Genomic DNA, 20,596 nt, shown 5'->3' on the forward strand with positions numbered 1-20,596 from the left:
ATTTTATGTGCACCCCTTTGGTGATGTTGGGGGCTGCGCTTGAGGACCCCCATACCAAGAAAGTTGCACTAAATTATCTGCCGGCAGCCCGACACTGAGCTCATAACTAGATTGGACCATGCAACTATCATCCCACGTCTGGAGGTATCTTGGGTTCTTTGTCAAGAATGATCCATGCAATTCTGAACCTGAGAATCATAGATTGGTACAAAAACAACAAAAAGATACAATTACTATACAAGTTGATACATAAAATATATTTTTTTACATTCTGGCAGGTTTCTTTGTCAGGCATGATACAAGAGCCATATGTATATACAGTATGTATTATCATTGTGTTTTATTACATTCGACTGCTTGCTGCTGCAGATTACACTGGTCAGTATGTGCTCACAATCACAAGATGAATCAGACTCAGATCATGTTGTCATTCTATATATATATATATATATATATATATAGCAGTAGGTTTGCTGTGTATCTGCCCCTTGCTATTGATGGACATGTGATCGTGTCATTGTCTCCCCAGCCTGCCCCGTACAAGTGCTGCTTGCGCAATGTATCAGCTGATGAGCGGTAGGCAGGCTCAGCTCGTTTACTGCAGTTCTGGAAAGCTACCCTCGCTGTCATGCGCTTGTGTCTGCAAAGACTACATCCCCCAGGAGCCTCTGAGAGCGCCTGCGCACTTGCATTCTAGTTGTCAAAGTGCTCTTGGCGATCGGTCGTTCTCTGGCAGTAAGCAAAGCGAAAGAAGGACACATTGCAATCTTTTATCGATCTTTAAAAGTGATCACAAAAAGGTAACTATAACCAATCACCGCGATCTAATGCATGTTAAAAAAAAATCAATTTTCACTGCCAGTACATTGGATTTAATTAGTGGGTTAATCTCCTCTGGTCATCTGCATCAAGCTGGTCGGAGGTGATCTTTCTAGATCGGTGTTATATGTAAAAGTTACCGGTTGCCCGGTTATAAAGCCCACCAGGCTGTGGCTGATGAATGATGGGACTTGACCTTGAGCAGGCAGGCGAGTTTGTTGTGGGAGATAATGAAGTGGTTGATTACATATTGACCACTGCCTGCTATGCTGGGGTGTCCACTTGCTGTTTATCGGTAGAGGAAATTTCCCATTAGCTGTGCAAAGCATTATAAGTGATCTGTCAGAGACAGGAGTCACATTGTCACATATATTACAATGTTATAGGTGTTTTCATAGTTTTTGTTGTAACATAAGAAAAACAAAACAGGTTTTATTAGGTGGTGCATATACATCAGCACCTGTCATTAGCCATCTAACCATAATACAAAAGCTTTATTTTTATTGCTACTTTGCACCTTCATGTTGGGTGTTGTTATTGACAGATGAGCATACACCCTATTAAACAAGTATGCAAGCTTCCTCTCATAGCATACATAGTTCATGATGAGTAATGTCAGTGGAAAACTCTAGGGCTTAGGTTATTTTAAGTACTTCATATTAAGGAAGCTGTAATGGAATGCTGTTCTATTCTGTGTATATTACTACATGCTTTTACATTCCAGTGGAATGCCATTATTGTTTTTGCAAAACACAAATAATATATCCAAAATTCCCTTCCCTTCCCAAGCAGAAAGGTATGATTAGTGTAAGCCTGTTTTTTAAACATTGTGACTGCTAACTGTGGTGTCACTGTCAAAATATTTCATAATAACAGGTGACAAGGCAGCTATTTGCATATCTGCCAGCATAACAGGGTTATTTCAAAGGTTATATGAATAGCAGCCCTAGTAAATGTGTGAGAGTTCATTACGTAGGACTTTGTCACACTGAACTCATGGAAGGTTTGTGGGGCCTCAGGGTATTATGTATACTGTGCCAGCATTGAGGCAGCTGATCCTGGTTTGCTGCAGTGTTGTACTGCAGCAAGAAGATGTGTGAGAGGATCTCTGTGTACTGTGCCTCTCTGCAGACCCACAGGACTTAGTCCCTGGCTTCATCTAGCTGGATGCCCTTCATGTCCTACCAAACGTCAGCCAGAGCTAATGCCACCCAGGTCCTGCAGATTAACACATGTCTGCTGCTGCCAAGAGTAGCATTGACAGATCAGTTTGCTTTGTCCAAACTCATGTCTGCCAAGAGGACTAATTACATTTCTCTTTTATTTCTGACAACACATAGGCAATCCGTTGAAATATGTGTGGGTAGTAGAACAAAGATGTAGCTCACAGTTTAAATGTCCTTCAAGATATTTGTGATTATTCACTTAGATAGTGCTGACAAAACCATATTTTTTAACTGTACCTATTACCTGCACATTAGAATTGGCCAGTTTGTGGAGTGAACTAGTGTATAACAAAATACAGAGTATCAGATCATGTTTGGTTCACTGTGGTTAAATCGGACCTTACTCAGTGAAGATTGTTGATTTTTAAAGTGAAGCAACCATTTGTTGGGAATCCTCAATGATTTCCAATTGCCAGGTCACACTAGAGAAGCAGTAGCCAGGGCCTTATTTCAAGCCCCAAGAGTTCTTCTACAGGACTGGAAGGCTCCAGATCCACCTTCCCAAAAGTAATATCTGCAGTGTATAGGGGATACTCTTAGATTAGAGAAATATATCAACATAGGGGCTGCTTCCATAAATTTGATAACCTTTGGGGCCTTTTGTGGAACACCCCAAGCCTGAGTTAAAGGGCCATACACACTATACGATTTTCTGAAGACTTTTTCCTTGACTTACCAAAACCATATAATATGAGGTCAAACCTAAACACTTTCAATTTGTATGCAATCTGGCGGGCCCTTGCACTACATAGAAAAGGTAAATCTGAAGGAAATCTAACCAAAAAAGTTGGATAGTGTGTATCCAGCTTTACTTTGACTTGGTCATGAACAGACTCCTTGCAGGTAATGTACAATATACCCCTTCAGTTAGTGGTCTTAGATAGATTGTTGAATACCCAGAGATATTCTTCATGCCATTAAGGGGTCTTTTGTTTGTTGCATCATTTGTATGGCCTGTGGCTAGTCTTTAATCTTTATTTATAATGTGTCAATTCTTTATCCTTTGATGCTTTTTACTATGTACACATTATAGCGTATACATACTATAATGTTTATCTGCTCTGGAATTGCCAGAAATTTGTTTCTTATTCTCAATAAAATCAACTCTTGATTTAAAAAAAAAAATGACTTGGCTGAGCTCAGAGCAGCACTACCTGATGTCTGATTGGTTACTGCGCTTTACTAAAGCTGTTAGCGTTTCAGCCCTCGTTCACACTGAGGGCGGGTTTGAAGTCATGCAAGTTCAGCTGAACTTGCACGATTTCCAACCCGCATTTCAGTCTCACTTCGGGGGCGATTTGAAAGACACATGTGTGGGTTCATGCACAGATATCTATTAAAATTGCCCCTGAAGTTTCCAAAAGTAGTGCAGGAACTACGTTTGGAAATCGGTGCAGCGCTGCAAAGTCAGTGGTGCTTGGATTCAGACAGTGCCATTGCCGGCAATAGGCTCCGATTTGAAAAGTGATTTGACATTTTAAATTGCACGTCAAATCGGCCTGATGTGAACGGGGGCTCATCCAGATTTTGTAAACTGTTTTACAGAAGAGGTAATCCTTTGTTATAATAGGAGTGATTTGTGAACAGCTGGGTGTTATGAATATGGGATATGTTGCCTTTAAAAACAGCACCTTTGTCATCGCAGAGCAAATTGAAGAATTTAGGTTGAAACCTAATTAGTTCAAATAAGAAAAAGCCCTATTGTGTTTTCCTGTTGCTATTCAAAAGATCCTAGCCACCACTGAGATTTATAAGCACTTTTCAGTTAGCTAGATAAATCTCTAAAACTGCAACCTTAAAGAGATTGTAAACGATCCCCTTTTTTGCCCCCGTTCACATTAGTTCGCTCCGACTTAGGGGGCGACCTGTGAAGTCGCGTGCAGCGCGACTTGCACGGACTTCACATAATGGAAGTCAATGCAAGTCGCCTCCAGGTCGCCCCGAAGTAGTACAGGACCCTTTTTCTAAGTTCTTAGCGACTTGTGTCGCTCCTATTAGAACGGCTCCTGTACTACACAGTGGGAGCGGGAGGACCGCTACTTGTCAGGCTGAAAAGTCGCGGCAGTGTGAATGTACTCTAATACAACACATTCAGTTTAAAATACAAATGAAAGGCAAAACATTTTTGAATAGATAAATAAAAACAAAACAAAAAAAACATTCTAAATACCCTTTTTCCCTTCTTTTTTTTATATAAGTGATCTCATTCCCTCTGTTCTCAGCTTTATAAGAGCTGGGGGGAGGAAAAGAAGCAGCAGCACACTGAGCTTCCCAATGAATGGCTGTGCGAGGGGGGGGGGGGCGTGTCAGGATAAGTATGATCATTGGATAAGAGCAGGCTGAGATCCCACCCAGCATAGCTAGGGAACTGACCACAGTGTGTGTTCTCCTGCTTAGTATGGCCAGTTTCTAATAGGAAAGCAGGGATCTGGCAGGAACATGGGGAATTTCTCATAAAGGAAGCCATACAAGGAGAACTGGATCTTATACAAGTACATGGTACAGCAGGCACATAACAGGAATGTGGAGTGTTGGAGTAACAAATGCTTTAGGGTGATTGTAAACCACCTTGTAAAACAACCAATTCAGTTTAAAATAGAAATGAAAGGCAAAACATTTGTGTATAGATATGAAAAAAATTATATACACCTTTTTCCATTTTTTGTAAGTGATCATATATCCTCTGTTCTCAGCTGCATAAGAGCTGGGGGAGAAGGAACAGCAGCACACTGAACTTCCCATTAAATCTCTGGGGGGGGGGATAAGTCTGAGCATTAGAGGAGAGCAGGCTGAGTTCCCAGCAAAGCTGTAGAACTGACCATGATGTGTTCTCCTGCTTAGTGTAGTCAGTTTTTAATAGGAAAGCAGAGGGCCTGGCAGGATCACCAGGGGTTTCACACATAGGAAGCAATATAAGGAGGACAGAATACTTTTTTTTACAAGTACATGGTACAGAAGGCACATAACAGGAATATGAAATGTTGGGTACACATTGATCTTGAAATTCTTCCATGTTGCATTTCTAGAGACTTGGTAAGAAGTAATTTGATAATATTCCAGGTATCTTATTACAATACAGAGTATCCTAAAATTTGGGAAGGGTATTAAAAGAACGATATTATGATTCTTGAAACAAAATTGCTATATACAGAATTGTTCTAATGATGAGGTAGTCTCTTGTCCTGTATATTTTCTCAAATCCTATTCTGGTGCCATCTTTTCTATGCTCATCAGTAGAAAATGCAGGATGAACTGTCTTGTTATCAGCAGCTGCATACATTATCATTCATACCGTGAAGTATGATAGGAGGCTGCATTTCAGATGAATTTCTTGTGTTCTACAAGTTCTCTCCCTTCCTCTTCGGGTGCTCATTGATAAAGAATGCAGAAGGATCACCTTGTGATACACAAATATTTTGTAATCATTGGTTCCTCCAGTAGTGTAGCATGCCGGTGACTAAAACTGGTATGTGGACTAGACAGAAGTAGGGAAATAATCTCGCACCTTCTACCATCTATGACTTTCCAGTTCCCGAAAGAAAAATTTTTACTCTGCAGCGTTTCTGCAATGAGAAAGAAAGCTGAAAATTGACAGCAAAATGAAAGATGCGGTTGGGATTTCTTTCCCTGTTTAGCTCCGTTTTCTATTGTTTATCATTCTGTCCCTATCTCTCACTTCAAAGAAGGAAATAGTAATAGTGGTCACTGCATGCTTCCCTGTTAAACATCATTTCCTCTCTTATGTATCTTGGAAGGTAAGGGGTGGCAATCGCTTGAGGGCATGTGACTCTTATGTGAATGTAGGCTAGTCATACCTATTACCCCGGTTTCCCAAAAAACGTCAGGAGAGCAAATAGTCATTAATTTGATTATAATGATAGCAGCTATATAAGGGCTGCTATGTCTACATTCCTTACTATAATCATGTGGAGATGAAGAAATCTAGCTTTGTGGTGTTGTAGGCCAGCAATACCTTATTAAGAGCCATAATGTGCTTCCAACTAATCCCACAGTCAAAACCGTATGGAAAGGTACAGATATAAAAGTTGAAGCAGAATAATGAATGCGTTCCTTGCATATCATAAAATAGCAACAGTATTGTTTACAAAGCATTAACAAGTAATATGTAAAAGCAGTAATTAAGAGCCGGTTCACACTGAGGCTATCTGACTTCGAGGGGCGATCTGTGAAGTCGCGGTGCGACTTGCAGGGACTTCACATAATGGAAGTCGATGCAAGTCGCTCCCAGGTCGCCCCAAAGTAGTACAGGACCCTTTTCTAAGTCGGAGCGACTTGTGTCGCTCCTATTAGAACGGGTCCTGTACTACTCAATGGCGAGCGACCGACCGCGACTTGTTAGGCTGACAAGTCACCTGACAAGTCGCGCTAGTCTGAATGGGGTCTTATAGGCTTCAGTCATGGGACTGTGTAAAATGTGTAATATAGGAGAATAAAGCCATCCTGCAGGCAGGAGACTGTCTTCTTTCACTCAGACCAGAGGCGTAACTAGAACCTTCAGGGCCCCGATGCAAGAAACCATGAAGGGCCCCCCAGACCCCTGGCCGGGGCCCTTCCCTTCAAGCCCGGGGCTCTTCCCACTAATCCTGGGGCTCTTTACTCTCATTGCATGGCCTTTTATTATGGTCCCGCATCAGGATCCTTTCACAAGTTCTGCAGTGGGCCCCCTTCCTGCAATCTTGGGGCCTCCCCACAGTGGTGAAATGCCAGGGCCCGGTCGCAAGTGTGACCTGTGAGATCCTAGAAGTTCACCCACTGGTTTGCTACCGGGCCCCCTGGAGCATGGGGCCCGGTAGCGATTGCAACCCCTGCAACCCCTGTAGTTACGCCCCTGACTCAGACTGTACCTGGTAACGAGGTGTAAGATTGAAGCAGAGGTGTGAGGCTACCGTACATACAGTCATGGATTTAAAGTTTGCTGTGCAGGCACCAGGATTTAGATGATCGTATCACCTGTGGGGCAAAATCTTAGATGCTACCCCACGGGGTCAAGAAGCAGATACTGGCCGTAGCTGATGCCTGAAAAGAGGTGGTGTCAGACAAAAAATACCTACAGTTGTTACCCTAGTATGCCTTTACTAAAAACAGAAATAAGGATCATCTGCTTTATATTTCCCTATAGACAATTTAGTCTTCAGTTATTCCAAAAACCTAACATAGTCCAAAAAAGTATCCAAATGACAACAATGCCAAAGTGCAGACACCTTGTAGTGTCTGAAACTATATGCTTCACATTTCTGATTCAATGTTCTAGTAGAGCATTCTTGGACCCTAGATATGGGCTGTACACAGGACCCCTATTTAGAATCAATCGACATTAAAGTGAAGCCCCCTTCAAAAGGGGAAGCTCCGCTTTTATGCCTCCTCCACCCCCCTCCGCTGCCACATTTTGCACCTTTGGGGGGGGGGAAGGGGGAGCAGGTACCTAGTTTTGAAAGGTACCCACTCCCACTTTCCAGGTGTGTTTGCTGCTGTGAACTCAGCCAGAAGTTAGGCCCCCATCCTCCTTCCCTGCAGTCAGCCCATTCACAGAGCGCAGTGCGCTTCGCACATGTGCAGTGGGGAACCAGCTGTGAAGCCGCAAGGCTTCACTGCCGGTTTCCTTTAGTCGAGATGGCAGCAGCACCCAATAGCCAATTGCAAAATTGGCTCGGTTAGGACACCGCTGGATTCCTGGACAGGTAAGTGTCTTAATATTAATAGTCAGCAGCTACAGTGTTTGTTGCTGCTGTCTTTTAATTTTTCTGAAGACGTCTGGAGCAACTCTTTAAGACACAAAGGAGTGCACTTGTGCTCTACCTTGACGCAGAATTAACTTACAGCAGGCTAAAGCCGTTATGGGCTGACATCACAGAGCCGCTTCAGGCTCTGGAAGGATCCCAACAGTATTGTTTGGATCCACCCAAATGCCTAATCGGCATCTGTCTTAACTTCTCAGTGCGTGGCTTAGAGCCTACAGCTTCCGCCCCTCCCCTCCCCAGACTGGTGCTTCAGTGTGTGCTGGAGGGGCAGGGCAGAGAGTGGTGACTGACGGTCACCGCTCTCTGCTCAGAGCTGATTGAGAACTGAACAATCAGTGGTCATGTAACTCGGGCTCAGGCTTAGAGCCCATGGGGGACCACTGCATTATCAGACCATCATGGAAGTGAGCATATGTGTTTATATATTTTTTTACCACTCCAAACTTTTCCCTTAAGATATATCCTTACTATGGATTAAACGGGCTTCTCCAGCTGCGCAGGAACATTTGTACCACATGGCTGTCATCACTCCCATGCCTTGTTCCGTAATGTAGCCTTTTTTGTGCGTCAGCCTCAGTACAATTCCCTCAGGGCATTGAGAGCCTGGTGAATCCATCCAAACAGTGTCACATTTTTTGATAGTATGTTTTATCAAGCACACATGTTCTAAAACAGCTACAAGAACTGCTGGGAGTTGTAGTTTATATGTCCGCAGATATTTTTTGTTTACAAGCATTCCACAAGACAACTTGTGATGGACTAATGAATCTTGTCTTGAAGTCAGACGCCTTGTTGAACACTTGAATAGGTTTTAGCTAGTTCTATTTCAATATTTGTATACATTTTTAGTTATTTCACTCCTCTGTATATTTACTTTTCAGTACTATTGCTATGCAATATTTTAGCTTGTACCTGAAGTTACACTTTTACATAGCTCCCAACTGTCCCTGATTTCGAGGGACTGTCCCTGATTTGGAACAAAGTCCCTTTGTCTCTCTTTCCTACTCATTTTTCCCTCATTTTGGTCTAATCTATATAGTTGTATATAAAGCTCACTATTTATCTTTCAAAAGTGTTTCCCAGTTCTATAAACTTTAATCCAATTTCTAAATTGCTGCATTTTGAACATTTCAAAAGCCAGTATAAAGGAATAGTAATGGTAAAATGAAGCACTTGCGGCTTCTTTATCTACTTGGACATCATCACTGGTGTTTTTCATTGATATGTTTATGAACTTTTTCACATTATACAATTATTTATGGACATTTTAGTATTATTGATAATGATTCATATTATATAGCGCAATTTTTTTGATATTAGGTCTGCTCATTTGCCACAAACAATATAGAATGGGTTTACACTCCCTATTAGGTTTTTCATTCATGTCACAGGGAAGACAACGCCGATAATGAAATGTTTTTTGGCAACAGAGGAAGTGAAATTGAATGGGGCAGAACCAGAAACATCCATTGGGAGGTTTTCTCCCTTTTTTCTGTATTCCTTGAAAGGCAGAGAAAAATCCTGGGCAAGGCATAACCGTTTTAGGACTGACCCTTTAATTCACTTCTGTAGTTTACATGGATCCTATTTTGTATTGAACTGCTAAGAATAGGTAATTTTGACAGCAAATTTCGTTTTGATTTTAACCATAGTCTTTTGACTAAAATGGCGTTTTTAGTCGTATTTTAATTGACTAAAATCTCCAGTACCCACCTGAACTTCTGTGTTCCTGAGAGCTCTGCCTGTCTGTTGAAGCCCCTACCCCCTGACTATCAGCAACCTGTATTGGCTGGGAGACATAGGCTCCGCCTCTGTCTGTCTTCTGTCTGGAGCAATGGCCTGCAAACCACAGAAAAGGAACTGCTCTGTTGGATTTGCGTCTATCTGGATGTGAAGTGGTAAATGTTCCACCCCCAAGCAAGGTAGCAGTGATTAACACTGTGTAAAAAAACAGCCTCCCCCAGACCAGTTATCTGCCCTGTGCATTCCCACACTCCCATTTACTTCCCCATCCCCACTTGCAGCCTGGCATTACAGCCAATAGAGTTTACAGTTTTTTGTTTTTCTTTTAGATTTTAAACTTACTCTTCTGTTTGTCAAAAAGCAATATTTTTGTTTGTTTATGAAACACGTTATTAGATTTTTACTCCAGGTGTATATAATGAAATTGGAAATTCTAGATAAATGCTTTAAAGGAGAAGTACAGCCAAAGCTTATTTGAACAAACTGCATTCCTGTTACCTGTTTTCAGCTGACGGCAGGCTTAAAGAACTTGTAAAGGCAGAAGGTTTTTTATCTTAAGGCATTAAGATAAAAAGCCTTCTGTCTATAGCAGCCTCCCCAGCACCCCCCTAATACTTACCTAAGCCCCATCTCTATCCAACGATTCTGAAGGGCTGAGACACCATTGGCTTCCGTGGCTGTCAATCAAAGTCAGTTAGTCAATCAGGAGAGAGAGGGGGTGTGGCCAAACTGCAGCTCCGTGTCTGAATGGATACACTGAGCTGCAGCTCGCCTTGGGTGCCCCATAGCAAGTTGCTTGCTGTGGGGGCACTCGACAGGAGGGAGGGGCTAGGAACAGAGAGGAGGGACCCGAGAAGAGGAGGATCTTGGCTGCTCTGTGCAAAACCAACTGCACAGTGCAGGCAAGTATAACATGTTTGTTATTTTATTTATTTATTTTTTTAAACAAGACTTTACAATCACTTTAAGCCAGCTTTTGGCTGATGTCAAAGAGCTGGTCAAGGCTTGGGAAAGACCACGACCATATGGTCGGTATTCACCCAGGAGGCTGGACCAGCACCTTGTTCAGCCTCTCAGCAAGTCGCTGTGAGCCTGAGTCAGTCGTTCCTGCCCCCCCCCCCCACACCTCTCTAATGAGCGTGAGGAGGGGGGGGGCAGAGCAGACAGCGGTGACTGACACTCACCCTCTGTCTGCTCAGAGAGCACTGAGAACCGAGCAATTAGCAGTGTTTAATCGCTCGGTTCTCAGTCTTCGAGCCGGCAGGGGACAGATGCAGCATCAGACCAATGCTGTATTCACTTAGGTAAGTATGATTTCTAGAAAATTAAAAAAAAAGAAAACCCCCAAGCTTCTCTTTTTCTAAATCATGCATTACAATTTCAATAAAATCATTAACTTTTAGTCGACTAAAATGTACCGGAGATTTTAGTTGACTTTCATCATAGTTTTCATCAATTGACTTAATTCTAATTTTATTTTCACTTAGTTTTGTCACTGAAAACATGCAGCTGACGAAAACTATGAGGAAAATATTTTCGCCAATGGAATTAACACAACTAAGGCTTAGGCACGGTTCACATTGGGGTGGCTTCAAAGTCGTCCGACTCAGCGCGACTTCAGCGTGGCTTGCAAACGTCTTCTATAATAGAAGTAGTACAGGATCCTTTTTCTAAGTCAGAGTGTCTCATTACAACTGTTCCATTACGCTGAATGGAGCGCGACTTCTCATCCGACTAAGTCGTCTTAGACTTGGTTCACATACTGGCTTGTCGGATCGTGGGCAGCGATTCTGCCCGTGATTCTGAATCCTTTCAAAAGAGGTTCTTGTACTTTCTTTTGGGCAACAGTCGTCCCGCGATTCTCTTTGCGTGATTTTACCGCGACTCATCGGGCGACAATAGTGGCAAAATCGCACTGCATTTTGGGGTGCCATTGCAAGTCATGGGAATCGCATGGGCGTATTTTCCATATGAAGCCAAGATGAAGAACATGGGGACCACAAACTAGCAGGAGGAAAGTTCAAAACTAATCTTAGTAAGTATTATTTTACTGATAGTAGTTGATGCTTGGAATCTACTTCCAGCAGAGGTATTCAGTCAGTCAATAGTACGTGGATTTAAACATGCTTAATACAAACCTAGATCTATACTACATAATAAATTAAGAAAAAAAAAACATTTTGATATTGGGATTGGGGGGTTGTTAGCTCGGTGGTAGAAGCATTTTTAGTGAGTCCATGTCAGTTTGAATTGTTTTTTGGGGTTTGTCGTCCCACTTTTATTAAACAAAATCAAAGTTCAACAGAAAAACTTTTTCCCATGCAGAGGTTTTTCACAAAGCAGGCACAGTAAAAGTACAAACTAACAACCTGGCTGCCTCAGCAGTGCCTCTGATTAGGCCTTAAACCTTGGCCTCTGGTCCTTTAGCTGATCCCTTAGACCAGGGATCCTCAAACTACAGCCCTAAAGCTGTTGCGGAACTACACATCCCATGAGGTACTGGAAAACTGACATTCACAGATATGACTAGGCATGATGGGAATTGTAGTTCCTGAACAGCTGGAGGGCCATAGTTTGAAGACCCCTGCCTTAGACCATGTCACACAGTACCTCTGCATTTCCGTGCCCCTCTCTAAGCTCCCTCAGCTTTCCTGGGTCTCTCAGCTCTCCTGAGCCTTCTAGATTCCTATTCCTCCTCAGTCCTTTGGACTTGCCTGGTCGCCTCAGTTCCCGAAGTCCTCCAGACTTGCTTAGTTGCCTCGACTCCTTAAGTTCTCTGGACAAGGAATCTCCGGTCTCCATTATGGAGTAATGTCTCTTGAGTGTAGCACACCTGTCTCCTAATGGGCGCCCTGAGCTATGCCTAGGCCTAGCATTATAACAGGTGTGCAAACCTGGACACTTGGTTGGAGATTCCTCCTTCCCAAAACTCTTCAAAGACTCCAAACTCCGGAATACAATCGGGGAATACCAAAACCTTGAGTGCCGGTTCACACTATAGCGTGTGCGGCGATCGCATATAATATCGGAGCGCACTGCTCCTTCATTACATGCGATCGGATGTGCAGTGCGAATTCAGCCATACACTTTGTATGGCTAAATTCGCACTGCACCCGCACAAGAGTCGCACATGACCCTTTTTTTCAGCTGCATAAGGATCGGATCGCACAGGGGTTCTCACTTGTGCGATCCGATCCTGTGCGAACTGTCAGATCGCACTGCGATATGCGATCAAACTGGGGGTGTCGTTAACATTTAATTGACACCCCCTGCATATCGCATATGGCAGTGTGAACTGCCAGATGTGCGTTTGCAATACGGGAACAGACTGCGAATTCGCAGCCTTCCTGCATCGCACAAGTGTGACCCGGCACTGAGAAAACCAAAAGATCAGTTTTCTGGAACACCACACTCTGCATATGTGCGAACACTGCATCATTTGTACTTCCATTTACACTGTGGCTGGTCCTCACACTGTCACGATATAAATATGTATATAAATTGGGCAGACTGACTCAGTGGATCAAATTATCTCTTTTTCTGCATTCACTTTCTATGTTTCTAGGTTTGAGTCCCAGTTTACACTTGTGCGATGCGGGAAGGCTGCGAATTCGCAGCCTGTTCCCGCATCGCAAACGCACCTCTGGCAGTTCACACTGCCATATGCGATATGCAGGGGGTGTCAATGAAATGTTAACGACACCCCCAGTTTGATCGAATATCGCAGTGCGATCTGACAGTTCGCACAGGATCGGATCGCACGAGTGTGAACCACTGTGCAATCCGATCCTGATGCGGCTGGAAAAAAGGGTCATTTGCGTGTTTGGTGCGGATACATTGCGAATTCAGCCATACAAAGTGTATGGCTGAATTTGCATCCGCACCTCCGATCGCATGTAATGAAGGAGCAGTGCGCTCCGAATTACATGCGATCGGCTCACTCGCAAAAGTGTGAACCGGCTCTGAAATTCTTTTTCAATTACTATTTGTTCCCTCAAGATAGAGTGCCTTGAAAAAGTATTCACACCCCCTGAAATTTTCCACATTTTGTCATGTTACAACGAAAAACGTAAATGTATTCCAGGAAGTAAATGCTGCATGAATAATCTCAATATTTCTGTGGCTGGAAATTCTAGGTGGGTGTTTATTAAAGTGATTTCTAAACTAAATAAAACATGAAGACATTAATAGATGGGAGAGTTTGCTTTTAAAATAAGATGGATTAAAGTGATTGTAAAATCTTGTTGCTTTGTTTTTTTTTTTTTTTTCAATCAAAATAACAAACATGTTATACTTACCTGCTCTATGCATTTGGTTTTGCACAGAGCAGCTCCGATCCTCCTCTTCTTGGGTTCCTCTTCGGTTCTCCTGGCCTCTCCCTCCTGTTGAGTGCCCCGTAGCAAGCAGTTTGCTATGGGGGCACCCGAGCCAAGTAACAGCTCCGTGTATCCATTCAGACACGGAGTTGCGGCTCGGCCCGCTCCCTCTCTCTCCTCATTTGCTAACTGACTTTGATAGCAGCGGGAGCCAATGGCCCTGCTGCTGTGTCTCCGCCAATGAGGAGGGGAGTCCTGGATGGCTCAGACAGTCGTGGACATTGCTGGATAGAGATCAGGCTCAGGTAAGCATTAGGGGGCTGAGGGGGGCTGCTGCACACAGAAGGTTTTTTTATCCTAATGCATAGAATGCATTAGGATAAAAAAACCTTCTGACTTTACAATCCCTTTAAATAGCATTTTTGGTTTGTGTCGCTCAGATGCAGTTTAGTTCTGCTTTAACCACTCTACTACCGCTCACGGTAATAGTACTGCGGCAGAGTGGCTCGTTCCCGTCCAGTCACGTAGTATTAACGTGACTGGACTCCTCCCCTTCTGGGCGGCGCTTGCACGCCGCCGGAGGCTCGCTCCCGCTGTTTTCATTCACAGCGGGAGTCGGGCCAGGGGAGGAGCAGCGGCGATCGCCGCTGCTCTTACCCGATCGTCGGGGATCGAGTCTAAGTCTGAGTGTAAACACAGCGGGCGGATCTCCATAGTGACAGGGAGTGACAGATCGGACTGTTCAGCATAGCTGGACATCCGATCTGTCCATGAATCACATAGTCACCTCCCCCCCTACACGTCAGTAAGCACCAGGCATACATTAACCCCTCCCTCTCCAATAAAATTAACCCCTTCCCTGTCAGTGTCATTTTTACAGTAACAGTGCATATATATAGCACTGATTACTGCAGTAATGTCACTGGTACCCCCAAAAGTGTCAAAAATGTCAGTCAGGGGTCCGGTCTGTCCGCCGCAATGTCGCAGTCCCGCAAAAAAAATCGCAGATCGCCGCCATTACGCGTTAAAAAAAAAACACCAAAAATGACAGAAATCTTTCCCTTTGTTAGTAAACGCAATAACTTTTGCGCAAACCAATCAAAATACGCTTATTGCGATTTTTTTTACCAAACATATGTAGCATAAAACAAATTGGCCAAAAACTTTTAAAAAAATTGGTTTTTACATCTTTTTTGGGGGGAATTTCATATAAAAAAATGTGAAAAATATTGTTATTTTTTCAAAATAAACGCTCTTTTTTTGTTTATAGCGCAAAAAGTAAAAATCGCACAGGTGATCAAATACCACCAAAAGAAAGCTCTGTTTGTGGGAGAAAAAGGACGTAAATTTCGTTTGGGTACGGCGTCGCACGACCGCGCAATTGTCAGTTGAAGTCGCACAGCGCCGAATCGCAAAAAGTGGCCTGGACGGAAGACAGCAAAATCCTCCGGTTGTAAAGTGGTTAAGAGAATTCTAATGCAAATTACTTCATAACTCTTGGGAGTTTCTGTAGTGCAAGGTATGTTAGGTGTTGGTATAATTAAGTTTATTAGATTTTTCTTTGGTGATGTCACGGCTGTCAGCGTTTTCTGAAAGACTTACAGTCAATGTCAGTTCCTAAAATAGAATTCCAGAAATAAACACTTTTTTGAAGTATAGTAGGGGAAGTTACAACCTCGGTCATGATGTTATTGTTGTCTCCACTGGAGAGATTTCCCCCCTCTTATTGTCCTTGTAGCTGAAATCTTTAGTATAGTAAGTGAGGCTACCTATAGACATCTCTGCAGCAAAGAAGAAACATGCAATTTCAAGATGACTATTAGTTTATGTAGGAAGGCTCATATGAAAGATGTTTTGAGGGCAAACCTCCGATCTATAGAGCAGGATTTTACTTGGCCATTTTCCTACAGTTGAACAATCTTTTAGTCCCCGTTCACATTGGGACGACCTGTGAGGCGACCTGGTCGCCTCACAGGTCGCCTTCCATAGGGAAGCTGCGGACCCGTTCTAATAGGAGCGACACAAGTCGCTCCGACTTAGAAAAAGGGTCCGGAGCTTCTTTGGGGCGACCGGGAGCGACCGTCATAGACTTCAATGTTATGAAGTCCGTGCCGGCCGCTCCGAGGTCGCGGCGCGCTGCTCGCACCGCGACCTCGGAGATCGCCTGGGGAAGTCGGATCGCCCCAGTGTGAACGGGGCCTAAGCCTGTCCGTTCCACCTGAAAATATACATTTATTTGTATACAGTACACATGTGAACTTTCTGTACCCATATGCATCATTTTTGACTATCTGTAATCCCTACACTGGCTTCCGATCGCCCAGCAAATTAAATTCAAAATAAAATACTAACAACAACATACAGAGTCATTCACAACTCTGCCCCAAGCTACATTTCCAATCTTGTCTCCAAATATCACCCAAACCTGTCCTCTCCACTCCTCTTAAAGCGGAGTTCCACCCTGGGAACGTTTTTTTAATAAAAATACCCCCGGGACGGTCAGGGCTAGTGCATTCCACAATGGATAGCCTCTGATCTGTCCCGGTTCGCACTTACCTTTTAGAAGAAATACTTACCTTGAAAATGTATTGTTCAGCGCTGCCATCTCAGGTGTGGGCAGCTTGAAGCCAGCGCGATCCTCTTCTGTGTCCTCTTCCGTCTTCTTCGGTCCCACGATGCACTGCACCGTCCCCGCCGTCACTTCCGGTGCTGCAGCGTCATCCCTGCACAGCTTCTGGGCATGCCCAGAAGCTGTTTAGCAAGGTATGACGGCACCTTCACCAGAACTGACGTCGGGGCCGGTGCAGGCGCATTGATTCCTGGGAGCGATGACGTTCAGCTCCCAGGAATCATTGCAAGCCAGGAAGTGACGAATCGCCGTGGCCGCCGAGGGGAGGAAGAGGAAGTTAGGTGAGTAGATTTTCTTCTAAACCAGGTAGGTAAAAAAAAAAAAAAAAAAAATTGTCATTATCCATTTGTTTTTCAGGTAACCCCGGGCATGAAGATGGAGGTAAGTGTAATTTTAGGGTGGAACTCCGCTTTAAGTCCTCTTGCTCTCAAGCTCACTTGTCTCTTCCTCCCATGCTAGTCTCCAGGACCTCTCCAGAGCCTCTCCCATCCTCTGGAACGCTCTACCTCAATCTGTCCGGCTATCTCATACTCTGGCTACCTTCAGGAGATCCCCGAAAACTCATCTCTTTAGGGAAGCCTATCACTCCTCCAACTAATCTTTTATCACTTCCATCAGCTCATCCCCCACAGTTATAACCTTTTTTTACCACTTACCCCACCCTTTTAGATTGTAAGCTCTTTTGAGCAAGGCCCTCTTAACACTTTTGTATTTTATTGTATTGTAACTGTACTGTCTCCCTTTTCTATTGTAAAGCACTGCATAAACTGTTGGTGCTATATAAATCCTGTATAATATTAATAGTAATTATAATCTAACACACTGTCGCCTGTGTAGAAACAAATTATATTTTTCTAAAGATTAGACACTTGGGGGGGGGGGGGGGGGGTACTTACTAAAATGGAGCAGACAGAATCTGGTGCTGCTCTGCATAGTAGCAAATCAGATTCTCACATCAGCTTGCTCAATTACGTTTTGATAAAACATAGAATCTGATTGGATACTATACACAGCTGCACCAGATTCCTTGTACTGCAGTTTTAGTAACTCCTCCCTTACTGTTCATGGACAGATCCTGTGTGTGAAAGATCTATTACAAGCCTGGCAATACGGTCTTACATCTTTGGGTAGCCTTGGGCAGTCCATACACAGTGCGATTTTCTTTCCTGCTGTGACTTTTGCACAATTCCCCCATCAACACAGTGCTAACAGGGGAATGAGCAATTGTCTTCTCCCGGCGAGGGCGGGCGGGGAAGCCTTTTCTGCAAGGAGAAGTTGGTGATCATAATCACAAGAGAATCTGGCAGGCTGGTTGTACCCAAGTTAATTGATCAAACGATCGATCAAGTTCGTACATTCAGACTTGCTCATACACGGTTCAAATCTCCGCTAGTTCCTGCTGAACAGGCAGAGATTTGTACCGTATATGACCGTCCTTAGGGTTATTCAGTAAGGCTTATGAAAAAGTAATGGTAATGTTCAAAAGGACAGTTAGGCTGGCCATACACGCTGTGAATTTCTTTCCTGCATCCATGGGTCAGACAGTGTTGACAGGGGAATCAGCATTTGTCTACTCCCTGCATTGGAGTGGGGGCAGGCAGGGAAAGCATTGATCGGTCAACTTGGTACATTCAGCCTGCCCATTAACAGTTCAAGCCGTGTATGGCCGGCCTAACCCGTAGCAGCCAGATTTCAGTTTACTGATGACATCTCAGTTAAGAATTGATTTGTGTTCTTTTCAATTGCTGTAATTAGACTCTAGTATGTAATATAACTCTGTTTAGCGAGGGGTCAGTTAGAACTCGTCAATTACTATGCTAGTTGCTGACGATTCCCCCTTTTTTAGTAACCGCATCTTTTGAAATTTGTGTCCCTGTATGAAATTATTTTGCTACCAGACCAGTTTTCCAACTAAACCATACAACAGTCTGCATATAGCAGACTTCCATATTTTTATTTCAGACATAATACAACTAGATTCTAGGTTGTGACCACAGAAGCATTTTAAAGTGTACATTCAAAATGGAGAATGATTGGACATTGTTTAAAACTTTCCTAGCCCTCAGTCTGAAGAGGCTGTCTTTTGCCATAATTTATGCTCAATTCACTATCCTGGTATCAAAAAATATTGCTAAAATTTCAGATTTAAGTGGGAATGCCTCTCCCTCTTTCACATATGTGTGTGGAAGGTTTCATAAATGATTGGTTTCTCATACTCATGTGATTGGGAAACCATCCTCTGACAGCCCACACAGGACCCTATGTTTGTCAACTCAGCATGGGCAAAGCACTTAGGAATTTTCAATTAAGAAAATTGCAGCATCTCTGACCTTTCCTTAATTTTCCTCTGGGAGCTTGAGAAATTGCACCAGCTGACAGCATCCATCAACTTGCAAGAGGTCATTGGCCTGGTCTTGCTTAATGTAAATTTATTTTCTCACAGACTATCTTCAGTAGAGTCTAATCACTAAATTGTATTTTGTTTTTTTGTTACAACCTGTAAGTTCTTGTCACATACCAAATATCCCATAGATAAGCATTCTTTATTTTTATTTATCTACTTATCATCATACTTCTCTGCTTATCACTGAAAGCCATTATTTCTCATTTATGGTTTACTTACCTGCTCTGTGCAATGGTTTTGCACAGAGCAGCCCCAATTCTCCTCTTTTGGGGTCCCCTGCCAACACTCCTGGCTCCTCCTGCCTTTCGGGTGCCCCCATAGCAAGCTTCCTGCTATGGGGGCACTTGTGCAGGCTCAATAGATGTGTAGCACTGCCCCCTAGAGGGCTGCTGCAAATTGCACTTTCTGGATTCCCCTGGGTTACCCGTAGCAACAGTTTGTAGAAACGTATTACTTTAGACATTTGGCTCAGACAATGAACAGTCCAGGGGATTTGGTTTTTGTGTTTTATTTTAGAACTGGGATGGGAGAAGGTATGAGTGGGATTCTCCAATTATGCACAAATCTTGAGGACAACTGACTGTAGTGTGTGCGGCAAGACCGCTGCTTCACCTTACCACTGAAGTGAAGATAATGAATACAATCCTGAATTAGTTACTTTTCAGGGTACTAACTTGGCACCCCCTCTCTCACTTTCTGTGCGTGCTAGCCCCTCTCTACTGTCTCACCACTGGAGTGGTCCCCTTCCTGGGCCGACCCCTGGCAAGCTTCCCGGTACTCACGGACACTGTTTTTTTCTAAAGTTGCTCTGCCTTCAGCTCCACTCGTCCGTATCCACTGGACCTCCTGGCTCAGCACCACACTTCTGACTCACTAGGCCGGCCGCCTGTAACCACCTTCCATACAGACAGGAGGAGAGACAGCCATTACCCTCCTCCTGGGACTTGGCTTCCCGCTCAAAGACACCCTGTCACATGTGCCCCTGGCTTTTATAACATATCCAAGGATGCACCACTGTTGTGCCAACCCACTGGGATAGTCATAAAAGCAGCACATGAAAGGTCTTTTATCCTAATGCAGAGAATGCATCAATGTTAAAAACCTTTCACCTTTACAACCACTTTGACTTCACATGGCTTAGATTCCTTATCTGTTCTCTTCAATAGACTTAGTATATGGAATCACAGTTAATTCCAGGTAGGTGATGGTGTTTTTTAACGAGTGAACACCGCCAGAGATAACTTTTGTATCTCACTTGAACAACAACACTTCTGGCAGAGATAAAGCAGCTTAAAAAATGAGTCTAAAACTGTATTGCACACATGTTTAGATGCGTTTAGGCATGTCAAGCCTTTGAGCGTTAATAAATATTCTGCCCTTTGGAATAAAGTAACGCTCAAACGCATTTACATGCGTTTAGGTGTTTCAAGAGTTATATTTTATTTTTTCTGCCCATCATTTCTTCTCCTGAATGCACCTTTTTTTTTTCAATCTGGAAATGCTTCTATTCTAATACGCATGGACACGTAGGCTAACGTAGAAGTGCTTACAGGCTGAAATGCACCTCCTTTTTTTCAATCTGGAAATGCTTCTATTCTAATACGCATGGACACGTAGGCTAACGTAGAGGTGCTTACAGGCTAAAAAAAACCTGCCAAATGCCTGCAAGCAGTATTTTTTTTAACCCAGTATACATGAGG

At 43.4% G+C, this 20,596-nt stretch overlaps 1 protein-coding gene across 2 annotated transcripts in view; it reads left to right on the top strand.

Annotated features, from left to right (window-relative positions):
* The first annotated feature begins 683 nt into the window (after positions 1-683).
* Positions 684-20,596, top strand: part of CPEB3 (cytoplasmic polyadenylation element binding protein 3) — a 269,676-nt gene continuing 249,763 nt past the window's right edge. For both annotated transcript variants that reach the window (XM_082267592.1, XM_082267595.1), the window contains exon 1: positions 684-800. The gene's annotated coding sequence lies outside the window, so the exon portion shown is untranslated. The remainder of the gene's footprint in view (positions 801-20,596) is intronic.

Source organism: Pelophylax lessonae (genome assembly GCF_965119305.1).
Source record: "Pelophylax lessonae genome assembly, chromosome: 9".
Taxonomy (NCBI): domain Eukaryota; kingdom Metazoa; phylum Chordata; class Amphibia; order Anura; family Ranidae; genus Pelophylax; species Pelophylax lessonae.